Here is a 16,787-nt window from a genome sequence, read left to right on the forward strand (position 1 = left end):
AATTCTCATAACTAGAGTTATCGCCACTTAAAACTTGTGAATGGTGGCTTTTCTTGTGTATTCTTATTTGAGCTTTCCAAATAAATGTGAATTCACTGTATTGCTTGCATTTTATGGCCGTTTGGCCCCATTGTATACATTTCTCCCCTCTGTACGTGCGTGCGTGTGTGTAATATACACACACTGAGGTGAGGTTTACATTTTATGGAACTGACAAAGTGGATGATAGTCCACAAAAACTTGTGCTACTATAAAACATACATTTTAAGGTGCCACAAAAACTTAGTTTTTGCTTAAACAGATGAACACATTTACAGCCCTGGAAGAAACATATTTAAACATAGATACACATAATGTGTGTGTGTGTGTGACAAAAAGCTGTGATTGGGGGTGGGTTTTGGTGCATGTACTGGTGTGTAGGAAATATACTGGTGTGTGTCTTGTCAGAAATTATGGTTTGGGACCACTTGCAGAATTCCTCAGTTCAGACAGTTCAAGCAGAATTCATCACATACACAATGTGGGCTTTCTGACTTCCTCCCCACTGTGGTCCCATGGCCCCCCTCCCCAGCCACTCCTGAAGGTAAGGGAATCTTCCAGAATGGAATGGGATAAGGGACAGGGTGCTGTGGCAGTAGGGCGAAACTGGCAAAAAGCAGGCTGAGATACCTTGTGGGCATAGAGTTCTGCTTACGCTACTCAATCCAAGCCTATGTATAGAGTGAAACAGGCCACAGTCCCATGCAGCAGTATAACTGCCTCTTATTTCCAAATGTCACCGGTTCATAGAACATATATTCTATGTACTGTTTGCTTTATTTCAGAAACTTTGATGAAACAGCTCAACATCTCACCATGCTTTGCCTGGGCAATAGCAATAACTCCTAGCAAATACAGCACTTCAGCAGGGCCAGCCCAAGACATGTTGCTGCCTGAGGTCAGTGCAGCAAAGGCTGACCCCCACCTATGCACCCTAGTCAAGGTGCATATGAGGCAGAAAATCTCACAAGCACAAAATCTCCCAATTCCTGGCAGTAAAAATACAACAATAACAAGGTAAATAACTAAAAAATTGCTGCCCTTTCATGACAGCCCAAATCTGCTGTATGCGTATGTACACAAGTCGCTGGGGAACATGAGTGGGAGGGGACAATTGCACTCGTGTCCTACTTGTGGGCTTTCCATAGGCTGCTGGTTGGCCACTGTGTGAACAGAATGCTGGACTAGATAATCCTTTGGTTTGATCCAGCATGGCTCTTCTTATGTTTTTATGCTGTCGGAGGCTAGCCACCTCAGTCTACCTAATGGTAGGGCCAGCCCTGTACTTCAGGGTGTTCATACACTTTTATCCCATCATCCCCCGCTTTTTATTCCACCTGTTATCCCATTATCCTTTAAAGGATGAAAGATACAGTACATGGTGTTCCTCCCCCATTTTATCCTCACAATAACTCTGTGAAGTAACTTATGATAAGGGAGAGTCTGATCCAAGGTCAGTGAGCTTTGTGGCTGAACAGGGATTTCAATTCCAACATTCCAGTTGCTACGCCACTCAGACTTTCTAATCCTTTAATCTATAATCAGTGTAATTTTTTTTCAAGGAGAGCCTTGGAGACTTTCTATATGAGGCAATGATTGTGTGTTTGTGATTCCTCACCCATGGTAGTTTGCAGGTGCTTCACACAAGATCCTCCTCCTCCAGCGCCTCTCCTGTTCTTTGCAATCATGACTGCATTTTTTTTCTAACGAGGAAAGTCTCGTATTTCCTTGAATGGCGGCATGAAATCCTGGTGTATTTGCACAATTCTGTTATACCACAGTGCCACCTAGTGCTTGTGTAATGGAACATATAAAAGGCAGAGAAAGAAACCCCCCAGAAAAAAACACATATAAAGGAGCCAATCTTAATCCCACAAAGAATCCGGAAGCAGAAGTCTTAGTAAAGTGGCGGGTTAAAAGCCTCATGTAGAAAAGCCTAATGGGAGAGTATTATGGAATGATTATTAGAAGCCAAAAATAGAAATTTGTGGCTTGACCTACAAACAGAGTATTTTGGGTAGAACTTGGCAACAGTATGCAGTTTTAAGTCACTGAACTTTTAAAAGAAAGGCAATAACAAAGGCAATACTTTCATCAGAAGTCAAGGTAATGTTATTTCTTTCATAGGATTTCTCATCACCATTTACAATGGATGTATACAACTAATAATAAGTAAAATGAATAAAATAATATAAAAAACCACTGAATATCTGTATTTTGGGGGAAATAAATCCAGGTACATTTAAAAATAGTTTTCTTTCTTATTTATCTTATTTCAGCATTTCTATCTCACTTTTCTAAGAAACAATCATTGCAGTAAGAATACAAGAAAATTTACAACAATATCTTAGACATGATAAAACATACTTAAATTTAAAAAACTCAGTAAAATAGGAGTAGTCAGAAAAATATTTTAACAAGCAACACCTAAAAACATTGCTGAAAAAGAAAGGTCTTCAGTGCTCGTTAAAAAAGTAGTAATGGAGCCTGGTGAATTTCTGGGGGCAGGGCTCGGTGCCACCATGGAGAAGACACTGTCACTTGTGTTCACCCACCATTCCTCTGATGGTGAGGGAATGCAGAGCAGGACCCAAGGTGATGATCATAAGCATCAGGTAGATTCAGATGGGTGGAGTGGGTGGATTCAAATACACTGTTCCCATGCTGTTTAGGGCTTAGGTCAAAGCCAGCACTTTAAATTGAGCCCAGAAACAAACAGATAACCAGAGCAGAGTATATACTCTGTTCTATACCACTGATCTTCCTACTCCAACCAACATTCTAGTAGCAGCATTCTGGACTTACTGGAGTCTCCAACATTATGAGCTGGGGTAACATTATGTTACACCAGCCTATGGTTCCCCAAGGTGGCATATCCCCAATATTTGCCAGCACAGGGGACTTTCATCAAATAGTAAAGTTATTCAGCCACTAGCAGAAGAATAAATTATAGTTTTATGTTGAATTCTATTTTAATTGTTGTTAAAAGTTTGGGGGATATTTTAGGCTAAAGGGCAAGGTATAAATGTATTAAATAATATCTCTACTTGGCATGAAGGCTATTATGGGGAAGGGGGAATATGATGCCTTGGAAAAGATTAGAGTATTTCTTTCACATCTCTAGGTCAGGACTAGAGATAGATGGAGACAAATAAAGGAACTTTCAGTGATAATTGTCAATGATGCTTTGCTGCTTCAGCTACCTGTGGATCATTGGACCCTTCCATATCTGGGGCCCGTCTACATGCTGTGGCTTAAAGTTGTTAGGGACACATGATGTCGTGGCCACTCTGCAGCCACCCTGGAGTTTACTTGTGGGGAAGCTGCATTTTTGCAGAGTACTTTTACACTGTTGTTTTCCTTTAATTCGGCTCCCCTGCGGTTCAGCTGCTGTGTGCCCATCCCTCCGCTTTCAATTCGGTATGATTGGGACATTCCTTTGTTTTGCTTCCTTTGACTGAAACAGCTACCTGAGCCTTTTTCTACATCTGATTACTGTAAATAAAAAGTTAAAAATTAGAATGCCGTTATTTTGGAAAAACAATTCAATTCATATTAAATTAACTAAATATGTATATTTGTTACAATAAAAGGTTAGACACACCATTAAAGACACTTAGCTACACAGCCGCTATTGTGTCAAGAGCTGAAACAAGAGCTTTCCACCTGCTTCCCTGTTGATCTTAGACCTAAACCATTAGTGCTCAGATTTTATAGGCTCCTAATATTATTTACTCTCCCTCCATTTAGAACCAGAAACTTGTTATTCAGGTGTGTTTGATCAGAGACAACCCACTGGAAACAAAATTCAGACATACTAAATTAACTCTATATTAATTTACTGGGTAGACTGGTGATAGCCAGTCCAAATAATATAAATAATTTGCATGTATAGGAATGTCTTTCACAAAAATGACTATTTGTTTTGGTTCAATCTAATAGTGATACACATTTATATAGTAGCACATTAAGGGCACAATCCTATTGGGATAAGCAGCTGCCTCCAAACTTGGAGGAAACTGCCTATCCAATGCAAGGCAAGAGCAGCGTGGAGGAGATCTTCCCCTCTGCACTTCAGCTGCCCTGCATTCGCAACTAGACAGCCGAAATCAGCTGTCTAGCCGCTGGAAGTCCAAGGGGGAGGGGCGGACAAAGGACAATGCACAGGAAGTGTCGGAAAGGCACTTCCACCCTCGCCGTCCCATCCCCAGGAATGCCTTGTTTTCACTGCTCCGCACTCCTCTTACGAGTGCGGAGTGTGGGGCCAATCCATGCTGCCTGTGAGGCAGCACGGGAGGGGTGGAGGATGGTTCTCAGGGAACCGACCTTGGAGTGCAGGCTCTGAGGTCGGTTCCTGGGAACCGTCCTATCCTATGGCCGTCTAGCTGCTGACTAGCAGCCATAGGATTTTACCCTAAAGTGTTTAAATTACAGTTGTGTACAAATGTCCTCTCTAAATTCTTCACGCTATTTGTGGGCAGAGAAATTGTGTGTGTTGAAGGAGGGGGGGAGGAGAAATTCTCCAACAGTGTCTCACATCTACAACTCACCACTGGCAGTGGTTGTACCACAGCTTCTTTCTTTTTTCCTAAGGGGTTTTGTGTTTTTTGCACTGTCACTCTAAGTGGAAACAGCAGCAACTGTCTTGGCAGTCTGACCTCCATTTTGCATCCTTCACAGGAATATGAGCCCATGTTGCAGTTGGAGGTGGGAAGCTGAGGGTGTGATGCTGGGTTGTCTGAACACCCAATCAGTTCATAGACAAAATGTGATTTGAATTGGGGAGTTCATAGTTCATGCTTCTAGTCCTACAGGTCTACAGCTGAGGTCATAAATGATTTAGAACATGGGTAGGCAATGTAGTGTTCTCCAGATGTTTTGAACTACAACTCCCATCAGCCTCAGCCAGCATTGTCGATGGAAAGGGATTGTGGGAGTTGTAGTCTGAAATATCTGGAGAGCACCAAGTTGCCAACCCCTGGTTTAGATCAATAAGGGCACAATCCTATGCATGTTTAGACAGAGAAAAGGCCTACAACTCCCAGTATGCCCCAGCTAGCCTGGCATGCTGGGAGGTGTAGGCCTTTTCTCTGTCTAAACATGTATAGGATTGTGTTCTGATTTACTTAGCCTGGTGCATATGTCTAAGTTTCCAGGATGGAATCATAAATTTGTTCTATGAGCACAGACAGTGATTGTGATTATTGTCTACTGTGGTTGTTTAGTTTCATGCACTTCGTACTCTGAAAAATACTATAGAAATTATGGTGTTGGTGTTCAAGGGAGAACTATATTACAGCTGTTTTCAATGAAGTGCCACAGAAAAGAAATGCTATGAACAGGACAGGCAGGATTACATATAACTGTTCTGATAAAAGATCAATGCATATATGGATATTTAAGTGATGACTCGCATGTGTGAATGAACCATGAAAGATGAATCACCACAGGTAGAACTTTCATGTCACCTAGATAATCAAAACACAATACATTACATGCATTTTTCATGAAGCCATGTTAGCACTAAGTACATTACAGGCCCCAAGCAGGCCCCAAGCAGACAATTCAGGGTATGATGTTGCCAGAAGTGGGTAGCCCAGTCCATGGCAGGCGAAGATGAAGTTCCAAATGCAGCAACCACAGAAGAGACAGAATCAGGCAGCATAATCCAACGCTGGCAGAAAGTCAAATTCGGTGAGAAGCAGGGTTGGGAGGAGCAAGCAGTTAGCTTGAAACGGTTCAGATGGAGGAGCAAGCTCTGAGGCTGGTCAGGTCCTGTATCTAGGTGACTCCTTTGAAGGACACAGCTTGGTCTGCAAGATTTGTGACAGAAACCTAACCCTGGTGGCACAAGTGATAAGATGCCAGAGCCTGGCTTATAGAACCCCTGCTTGACACACATACGTACATACACCTGCACCTTACAATCCAGTTTTTGAGGGCCTTTGGTCATTGGGGCCCCTTTCCTCAGTGAATCTACTTTCTCACCACCATTGTCACTAGCTGCTATTGCTGCTCCTCTGCTTTTTCATAATTGCTACCACTTGCTTGCTCAACAGGCAGAGAGCCAGTGAGCAAGTATTTATTTTATTTATTTATTCATTTCATTTCTATACCGCCCAATAGCCGAAGCTCTCTGGGCGGTTCACAAAAAATTAGACAGTGGCCAGTGGCATCTACTGCTCGCCCTTCTGGCCACCTCCGCAACCATTGTCTGGGCCAGAGCAAGAGGCAGATGAACAAGCAGTTTGCAATGGTGAGGAGGAGTAACTCCAAGGAGCTGTTGGAAAAACTACTGCTGGTATGTGGTGTAACATCAAGACCATGGTGGATCCAGAGCACCGAAAGTGGTAAATCTCCCCCACCTCATAAGGCATAAGTTATGCCAAACACAGAACAATGCAGGGAAATTGTTAAGTACTTGTACATTGCTAGTTGGTGGATTCAGGTCCATTCTAATTAAACCAAGGAGCCCCCCTCCCTCATTCCCCCACTCCCACAAGAGGGTGGGGGAAACAAGCCCTTTGAGCCCACTGATGGTCTCTTCTCTCTAGCCATTTCCTCAGAGCAAACAATGACTCAGCTATCAATTCAGATACTGGTACAGCTGGCACCCAGGACCTCCTGTTTTTCCCACTTCTGTCTGGTACAGTTACAAGGAAGGGCAATTGCATACTCTTTGGCAATATGACTCGACTAAATGGTATCACAGAAAAGGCAACGCATCTTCTCTGTAGCAAGTGAACCGCAGGGCAAGAGTTGTACATCTTTCCTTGTGCTGACTGAGATGATGCAATTATTTATCTTGGAGAGCAGTGATTATTAGTAAACTGGGAGACAGCTAATTAATGGTAGTTTACTGGTATATCAGAATTCATTTTGCTTTATTTGATGTGTTTCTGTGTGCATGTTTCTTCTCACTTAAAACATCACCAAACAACTGCATAGAGGCAGGAGTTTATCAGCACACCATCTGTTGAAATGCAACCAGATGCTACAATCCCGTCTAAGTTTGACATTGAACAACCTGTTGAGTTCAAGTGAGAATTCCCATGAGTGTATTAAATTACTTTGTAACCCTGAACTGACCCTTTAAGGAGGGGACAGTAGATAATGGTGTATTTGATGCAAGGAATGTACTAGCTATAAGCATGTATGCATTTGAACTGGATGAGAGGAGAGACAGGAAGAGAGAGGTAGAGGAGAAGCAATTAAAAAGCCAAATCTGGTATGCTTGGGAATCCAATATGGGAAACTGAAAAGGGGGCACTGTGTCTGGTCCACACAACTTGTTTACATGTCCTATTTCAAACAAGAGCAGTGCAAAGCATATAGCAAGTGTCCAGCTGACAGTCCTCTTTCTGTGTCTCTGATGAAAACTGCTTTTCACTAGCTTGTACTTCTGTTAAAACACACACAGTGCAAGCCTGCAAAGTAAGAAATTACGGTTGGAAACATTTGTATTGGTAATAATATTTTTTACACATGGCATAGATATATTTTTGTAATTATAAAAACAGGGTTTTCATCATATATTTATATTTTCACTGAGGTATGATCACTCAATATCACTTGATCACTCAGCAACTCTTTGTTGAATGTGTAGACAACCTCCCACCACTGAAAAGTTTTAAGGCCTCATGCCTTAACGGCTATACACCCTTACCTGAAAGTAAGTCCCACTGAACTCAGTGGGACTTACTTCTGAGTAGATATACATGAGATTAGGGATGTATGGATTTTGTTAAATCTGTTCCATCTGGGTTTCATGTATTGTCAGGCATCTTTCGTTCCGTCATCCGCACATTGACGAAATCAGATTTTTTTTAGGGATGTCCAGGAATGTAGTTGTCCAGGAAGTGTGCATTAGTGTGCAAGTGTGCATTAGTACACCCCCCCACCCCCCCAGTAAAAAACCAGTTCACGTGACTCGGAAAAAGCCGGTCCGCTGTAAAATCCTCAGGTTGGATTCAAATGAGTTCGAGACCCTATATGAGATTGCAGTGTAAATTTCAGTTAAGTTGATGTAAGAGTCCTACATGTGATGCTCTTGCACAATTCCCATTCATTTCTAAGTGGCTTGTGTCAGAGATCTTTCTGGTGGATTCCGCCACTTTTGTTTCTAAGGTCTACTTGCATCATCTTCTTATTCTTGTTCTTTCAAAATATTGCACAGATCATAATTCTAAACAATTATTTTATTGGTTTCTAATTATATTTGCTGGACTTCAGGGAGAACTTTAAAATATAATTGGTTCAGTGGCACCAGTTTTCTACAGCATATGCCCTTGAGGCTGTGTGTTCAAATCATACCTTCCCCCTATACTGGGTCCTAGAAGGTAACTGGATCTTTCACACACACACACACACACACACACACACACACATGAGCGGGTGGAAAGAAAGAGGCTCAGTAGGTTCAAAGCTTAGTGGGGGAGAACATACTTAGTATGGAAATTTTTCCAAGGTTAACCCCTGTTACTTCTGGTTTAAAAGTTTTCAGATAGCAGGGCTGGAAAAGATCTCTGCTTTAGATCTTGGAGAGCTGTTGCCAATGGGTCATTTGAGATTAGATAGGACTGAGCAAGATAGTCCAATGGATTGACTCAGTATCAGGCCAATGTTGATTAATCTTGCCTTAATAATCAGAAGCACTAGGAATCATAACATGAGATATTAGTTTGGATTATTTGCTTTCAAGAAATGGGTAGATTGCCATTGCAGTGATCCCTAATCATGTATCATAGAATAGTAGGGTTGGAAGGGGCGTACAAGACCATCAAGTCCAACCCCCTGCTCAATGCAGGAATCAAAGTCAGAGCATCCCCAACAGATGGCTGTCCAGCCTCATCTTGAATGCCTCCAGTGTGGGAGAGCCCACTACCTCCCTACCTCCCTAGGTAATTGGTTCCATTGTCGTATTGCTCCAACAGTCAGGAAGTTTTTCCTGATGTTCAGCCGGAATCTGGCCTCCTGTCACTTGAGCCCATTATTCCGTGTCCTGCATTCTGGGATGATCGAGAAGAGATCCTGGCCTTCTTCTCTGTGACAACCTTTCAAGTACTTGAAGGGCGCTATCATATCTCCCCTCAGTCTTCTCTTCTCAAGGCTAAACATGCCCAGTTCTTTCAGTGTCTCTTCATAGGGCTTTGTTTCCAGTCCCCTGATCATCTTTGTTGCCCTCCTCTGAACCCTCTTCAGCTTGTCTGCATCCTTCTTAAAGTGTGGTGCCCAGAACTGGACACAGTACTCCAGATGAGGCCTAACCAGTGCTGAGTAGAGGGGAACTAGTACTTCCCGGGATTGGGAAGCTATGTTTCTATTAATGCAGCCCAAAATAGCATTGGCCTTTTTTGCAGCCACATCACATTGTTGGCTCATATTCAGCTTGTGATCTACAGCAGTTCCAAGATCCTTCTTGCTTGTAGTGTTGTTGAGCCACGTATCCCCCATCTTGTAAGCATTTGGTTTCTTTTTCCTAGGTGCAGAACTTGACATTGATCCCTATTAAATTTCATTCTGTTGTTTTTAGCCCAGCACTCCAGTGTATCAAGATCACTTTGAATTTTGTTTCTGACTTCCAAGTTATTAGCTATCCCGCCCAATTTTGAGTCATCTGCAAACCTGATCAGCATTCCCTGCACCTCCTCCTCCAAGTCATTAATACAAATGTTGAAGAGCACTGGGCCCAGGACTGAGCCCTGCGGTACCCTGCTCGTTACCTCTCCCCAGTTTGAGAAGATCCCATTGATAAGCCCTCTTTGAGTCCAATTATGTAGCCAACTGTGGATCCACCGGATCGCTGTTTCATCTAGCCCACTTTGAGCTAGTTTGCTCATCAGGATATCATGGGGCACTTTGTCAAAAGCTTTGCTGAAGTCGAGGTATATTATGTCCACAGCATAACCACAATCCACAAGGGAGGTTACCTGATCAAAAAATGAGATCAGATTCATCTGGCAGGATTTGTTCTTGACAAATCCATGTTGGCTTTGAGTCATCACTGCATTGTTTTCAAGGTGCTTCCAGATGGATTGCTTTATTATCTGCTCCAGAATGTTCCCAGGGATTGATGTCAGACTGACTGGTCTGTCGTTCCCAGGTTCCTCCTTTTTACCCTTTTGGAAGATAGGGACAACATTAGCCCTCCCCTCCTGCAGTCATCTGGCACTTCCCTCGTCCTACATGATTTCTCAAAGAGAATAGACAGTGGTTCTGAGAGTTCTTCTGCCAGTTCCTTTATGACTCTAGGATGCAGTTCATCTGGCCCTGGAGATTTGAACTCATTCAAAGTAATTAGGTGTTCCTTGACCATATGCCTATTGATCTCAAGCTGCAATTCTGCCCCTTCATCTTGTACTTCTCCTTTGCCAGGGGGATCATAGACCCTCTTTTGGGAGGAATTCCAAAGTAGGAATTGAGCACTTCTGCCTTTTCTTTGTCATCTGTGTCAGGGTGGACACTGAGCCCATAGAATCCCAGAGAAGTTCTGATTCTGAGGAAGAGCAGTCGCTCCTGGGAGAGGAGCACGCTCCTTTTTCCCAGGGCCAACAGCTGACGGAGATTCTTCCCACCAGCATTCCTAGCTTAGATAGCAGTCCTGGGAGTGACAGAGCGCGGGAAGCAGACTTGATGGACGCGCGACACCGACGCAGAGAGCGGCGCCAAATGGAGGGCGCAGAAAGGAGGCATAGTGCCCTGTTGGCGCGCAAACAACGGCTGCGCCCAGAGGATCCAAGGGAAAAGGGGAGGGACTCTCCCTAGTCCTTAAGTTCAGGGGTCTGCCAGTAATTCCCTTTCAAACGGGGACCAACTGTTCCAACTTAGGGCATAGGTATTCTGCTGCTCATATGTAGTTGCTAACGGTAGAGTTGTTAAGTTGTAAAAGAGGAATAAAGCTTTGAAAATAATCCCTTTGTCTGTGTCTGGACTTGGCTACTGGATTAGACTGAGAGAGGCCTCCAGGGAGCCCTTGACAATCTGTTATCATTTTGCCATCCTTATTTAATAGCTAAACGATCATTTCTTTCACCTGTCTTTTACTATGCACATAGCAGAAGAAAGCTTTTTTGTTGCTTTTCACATCCCTCGCTAACCTCAGCTCGTTCTCAGCTTTAGCCTTCCTGACGCCATCCCTGCAATTCTGTGCTACCTACCTGTACTCTTCCTTTGTTACTTGGCCTTCTTTCCACTTCCTATATGTGTCCTTTTTTGTTTTCAGGTCATCCCTAAGCTTTTTGTGAAGCCACATTGGCTTCTTCTGTTGTCTTCCACCATTTTTTCTTGTTGGAATTGTTTGTAATTGTGCCTTGAGAATTTCCTTTTTTAAAAAACTCCCACCCATCTTGGACTCCTTTTCTCGTTAGAGTCACTTGCCATGGGACCTTACTTATCATTGTTCTGAGTTGAACTCAGAAAATCAGCTTTCCTAAAATCCAGGGTACGCATTTGACTACACTCGGCTTTTGCTTCCCTTAGAACCATGAACTCAAGTACAACATGGTCGCTTTCCCCCAGAGTTCCTGTAACTGCTACTTTACCCACTAAGTCATCTCTGTTGGTTAGGATCAAGTCAAGGATATCCGTTCCTCTAGTTCCTTCCTCTACCTTCTGTAGGAGGAAGTTATCCGACAAACAAGTCAGGAATTTCTTGGAGGGCCCATGTTTTGCAGAATTTGTCTCCCAACAAATATCGGGGAAATTGAAGTCCCCCATTACTACTACATCATGCTTCCTTGAAACATTGGCTATTTGCTTTTCAAAAGTTTCATCCTCGTCTTTGTCAGGGTGGAAACTGAGCCGATAGAGCCCCAGAGCAGTTCTGATTCTGAGGAGGATCAGCAATCCGTGGAAGAGTAGCCAGCTCATCCCTCACAGGCACAGCAGCTGGCAGAGATTCCTCCTGCCGGCATTCCTGAGATAGATAGTGATCCTAGCACTGAGAAAGTGCGGGAGGGGGGCTTGCTGGACGCTTGATGCAGACGCAAAGAGTGACGAGCGATGCAGGGCGTGGAAAGGAGGTGTAGCGCCCATTTGGCGCGCAAGCAACAGCCACCTCCTGTGGACCCAAGGGAAAGAGGGAGGATCTCTCCCTAGCCCATAAGTTCAGGGTTTTCAAGTGACTCTCCTTCAAACGGGGATCAACTGCCTACTCGGCGCAAAGGCCACTCTATTATTCCTTGCTTAGTCGCTGGTGATTAGCATCTGAAAGAGTCATTAAGTTGTAAAAGGATTAAAGCCTTGAAAAGAATCCTTTCGTCTGTGTCTTGAGTTGGCTATTGGAGTCTACTGAAAGAGGCCGCTAGGGCGCCTCCTGATAGCTTGATCCCTGTTTTTCCTCTTTTTTTCCTCTCTCTCTCTCTCTCTCTCTTTCTCTCTCTCTCTCATTCTTCTCCCACTGCCAAATGGAGGGTGCCAGGGACCCAGCAGTGCAAGCTCTGGCGCAAGAGAACCAGATTCTCCGTGATCAAGTGGCTCAACTGACGACTGCCGTACAGAGTCTGCAAGCTGCGGTTCAACCCCCACCACCTCCAATTCCCCCCTGCCGCAAGTGCCCGGTGGCTCTGCCAGAGAAGTTTTCTGGGGAGAAAGGACGTTTTCAGATTTTCTGGGCCCAATCGGAGCTGTACATGCGCCTTTGACCTGAGGATTTCCTGACGGAACAGGTTCGTGTGGGCTTCATCATTAACCTACTTTCAGGCGTGGCAGCTAAATGGGCTTTGGGACTTCTTCTCACTAATGACCCCCTGCTCGGGGACTATCAACGTTTCATGACAGTGATGGCCAGTTTTTTTGGTGACCCCCTGCGCACGCAGATGGCTTCTCAGGAGATTCGCCGCCTCAGGCAGGGCAAGGACTCAGTTTCCAGCTATGCGACAACTTTTCGCTTGCTTGATCACTTACTTGTTCAAAAACTGAGATCAGATTTGTCTGGCAGGACTTGATTTTGACAAATCCATGTTGGCTTCGATTAATCACGGTATTGTTGTCAAGGTGCTTCCAGATGGATTGCTTTATCATCGGCTCCAGAATTTTCCCAGGGATTGATGTCAGACTGACTGGTCTGTAGTTCCCAGGTTCTTCCTTTTTACCCTTTTTGAAGATAGGGACAACGTTAGCCCTCCTCCAGTCATCTGGCACTTCCCCCGTCCTCCATGATTTCTCAAAGAGAATAGACAGCAGTTCTGAGAGTTCTTCTGCCAGTTCCTTTATGCAGGGGTGAAATATCTCATAACACAATAAAGTCATGTCACACATTGAATATTTCCAGATGTTATAGAGGGGACAGGGCTACTGTTTTCAGTGGCAGCCAAGTATCCAATAACATCTAGATCATGCCTGAGATTTTTGTTGTTGCTGTTGTTGTTCAGTCGTTCAGTCATGTCCGACTCTTTGTGACCCCATGGACCATAGCACGCCAGGCCTTCCTGTCCTGCGCTCTCTCCCGGAGCGTGCTCAAGTTCATATTCATTGCATCGGTGATGCTATCTAGCCATCTCATCCTCTGCCGTCCCCTTCTCCTTTTGCCTTCAATCTTTCCCAGCATCAGGGTCTTTTCCAGAGAGTTTTCTCTTCGCATTATGTGGCCAACAACACCAATAACCCTATTTCCATTTATAAAATGTAATCTCTCTCTATTTTTATCAGCCTTTGGGCTGTAGGCACATTTGGCAATCTGAGAAACTATCCTGGGCACCACCTAAAAATGGCCGCCATGGGAGGCATGGCAAAGGACAAGAAATCTGCCCAAAGGTCTGAGTAGAAGGCAGAGGTGGGGACTGCTCCCCAACATACTAAACAACTCCTTTGAACCCACAGTTTTCAGCACCAACAGAAACCCATTTCCCAGCAATCCCTGCTGCCGATAAGAAAATGTGCTAATTTAAAAAAATAAGGAGGGGTAGGGCACCTTGGCAGGTGCCAAGAAAAGTGTCTGGGGGCACCATGTTGCTTGCCTCTGGTATAATCAGTCTATAACTTGAAAATAATGAGAGAGAACTGTTGGGGGAAAAAAAGTGTATTGTATGGTGGAAGGTTCCTTGTTTCCAGGCAAGAAACATAAACAAGGACAGACTGTATTTCTAATGCCTTCACCTCAGTGGGTGCACCCATGGAAAAAAAAGAGCCCCAGTGTTTAAGGAAGTTGCAGTAAAAAAAACAATAAAAAGGTAAGCTGGTACAGAATTAAAATGTGTTTATTCTGTAATTACTAGTCATTTTATAGCACTATTGAGTGTTCAATCATTTCACATACATTATGTCAGTAATCCTTTGTAGAGGTGACTTAATGGCATGTCAGAGGGAGGACACTTTTGAATCAAAAGCATTTTCTATTAACTCCAGTATCAGTCATTATACATTGGCCAGGTCCAAACAGCCCTGTGCATGAGCACATAGTGTTTCTGTTGTGAGGAAGGAGTTGCCAGTTTTCCTTTCTAACCACAGCGATCCACTGAATCCCCTTCTGATCTTCAGAAACAGCTTTTCAGCAGGTAAGAGGAGCTATAGTGTGAAAGGTCAATGAAAAAAGCCATCGTGTGTGAGCAGAATACCGCATGTGACCATTTGGATCCAGACCATTATATATCTGCCTCACAGATGTACAAGTGTGCTTTGAACAACAAAGCACCATTTATTACAAACAAAGAGTAACCAAGGTACTTATATTTTACTCTTTGTTCATGGCTGAGGGCCTATCAGTTGGAAGCAAAACATGGCCACCCAAAAATAAGGTAATGGTTATGCTACATACTTGGGGGAACTTTCCTAGGTATGGAGAAGTATATTAGTTTGTAAATTAAAATAAAAAAAACTAAAAAACACACACCCCAAAATGGCACAACTACGACCTGCAAACTTCCAGGGCTTACAGAATGTTGAACCAGTTGAGACATGGAATGTCTATTGGTTTGTTTTTTAAATGGAGAGAAAACTGTCCTGCTCAAAGACCTAACAGTGTATCCTGGCGAGGTAAGAATTCAAATCAGGAGAAGAATGCCTGCAAGTAAAGAGATAAAGTACAAACTCTCTTTCTATAAACACTGATATCACTAGGAAAAGGTCTAAGCCTCTAACACCTAATATCTGGACAACTACTGAGTAAAAAAAATTGCAACGTAAGTGGAAGTACCATAAACTGCATTAGGCTGGACAACAACAGCTTTTCATCACTGGTACTGTACTGTCTGCATCTGACCTACACACACACACACACACACACCCACACACATGGCAATCCTATGATCCCCTCTATGTTGGTGGGCCACTTATTCTGTTGCATCAGCATAACTTAGTTGATATCCTATACAGCCCGAGCACAGGGGAGGGAAATGCCTTTCCAAAATTCACAGAATGAACTGTGAGCCACACCACCAGCACCCATGGCAACAGCAGACACCAAACAACTGCAGACCACCATGGCAAACATGCCCCCATGAGAGACAGTCACAGAAGGATGCCCATAATGTCTCCTGACCCCACAAGCCACCAGACATGCCAATACTACCATGCCCTGGCTGAGCTGCAAAAGTTAGTGGAGCACAAGTGGGAAGCGGCCATCAAAATCCCCAGGAATCCCTCATACAAGGGAGCAAATCCCCTTATATCAAGGACAACAAGGGAACCCACAACCACATGCCAACAGCAGAAACCTCCCTTAGCTCATGGTATAGGGCACTGAGCAGGGAAATGGAAGATGAGAAACAGTGCCCCACCATGGGAAAGAGTAAAACAAAGTCCCACTCACCTTTTGCATGCCTAGCCAGCAATAGTTATTTTATGTATTTTCTGTATTTTTTTAAGCTTTTCCCCTCCAAAAAAGGAGTAGCTCAAAGCAACTTTAAAAGTATAAACACATAAAAACAATCCCAAATCATTAAAACACATTAACTAAAAGCAGCAGCAAAACTAAAACAACAACACCGCTGCAACAGTCAGTTAACAAAATTAAACACAACGGTTATGTTAGAAGCAAAAGAGTAGGAGCTGCTTGGCCTTGAACCTCACTGCATACTGAGAAGGAGAAACTGTAGTTCTGTTCAGGCTGCAGCCAAAAAGATAGGCCTCCCTCTGAGTGTTTTGAATGTTGCCATTGGTGGGAAAGTAGAAATGCACTGTAAGCAGATAAGGAGGATGTGCTGGGATGTTGTAAAACTGGAATGTTGTAAGTAAATAAGAAAACTGTGCTGGAAGGTTTTGTTCCCTGTATGTACGTGATTCAACTGTAGTAGCCCCCACATGTAGTAGCATGTTAGTATCTGATTGGCTGAGTGCTGTGGTGCAGCAAGAATTGCAAACTATATAAGTTTCTGCTTATCTGTACCAGGGTGTGGACCACCCCGTGTGTGTGATTCACCCATGCTAGTATACTCTGTTCAGAATCTGCTCATGTGGACCTGAAATGTGTGTGATCCACTTCTAGCATGCTCTGCTTAATTATCTGCTTAATAAATTTGATGGTCAGCATCAAATGGCACTTGCGGCCGGGGGGAATCGGGGGTGGTGGGGGTTGAGCCGCAGCTTGCAGAGCCTATACGGCAGTCGTCAGTTGAGCCACTTGATCACGAAGAGCCTAGTTCTCTTGCACGAGAGCTTGTACCACCGAGTCCATGGCACCCTCCAGAAGCAGTAGAAGAAGAGAAAAAAAAAGAGGAATGGGGACCAAGCTGTCAGGAGCGCCCTAGCTGCCTATTACAGTCCCCTCCAATAGCCAACTCAGGACACAAACGATGAGGATTCCTTCCAGGGCT

The sequence above is a fragment of the Heloderma suspectum genome, chromosome 5 (assembly GCF_057233095.1).
Source record: "Heloderma suspectum isolate Gila_16-S chromosome 5, 16-S_ref, whole genome shotgun sequence".
NCBI lineage: Eukaryota > Metazoa > Chordata > Lepidosauria > Squamata > Helodermatidae > Heloderma > Heloderma suspectum.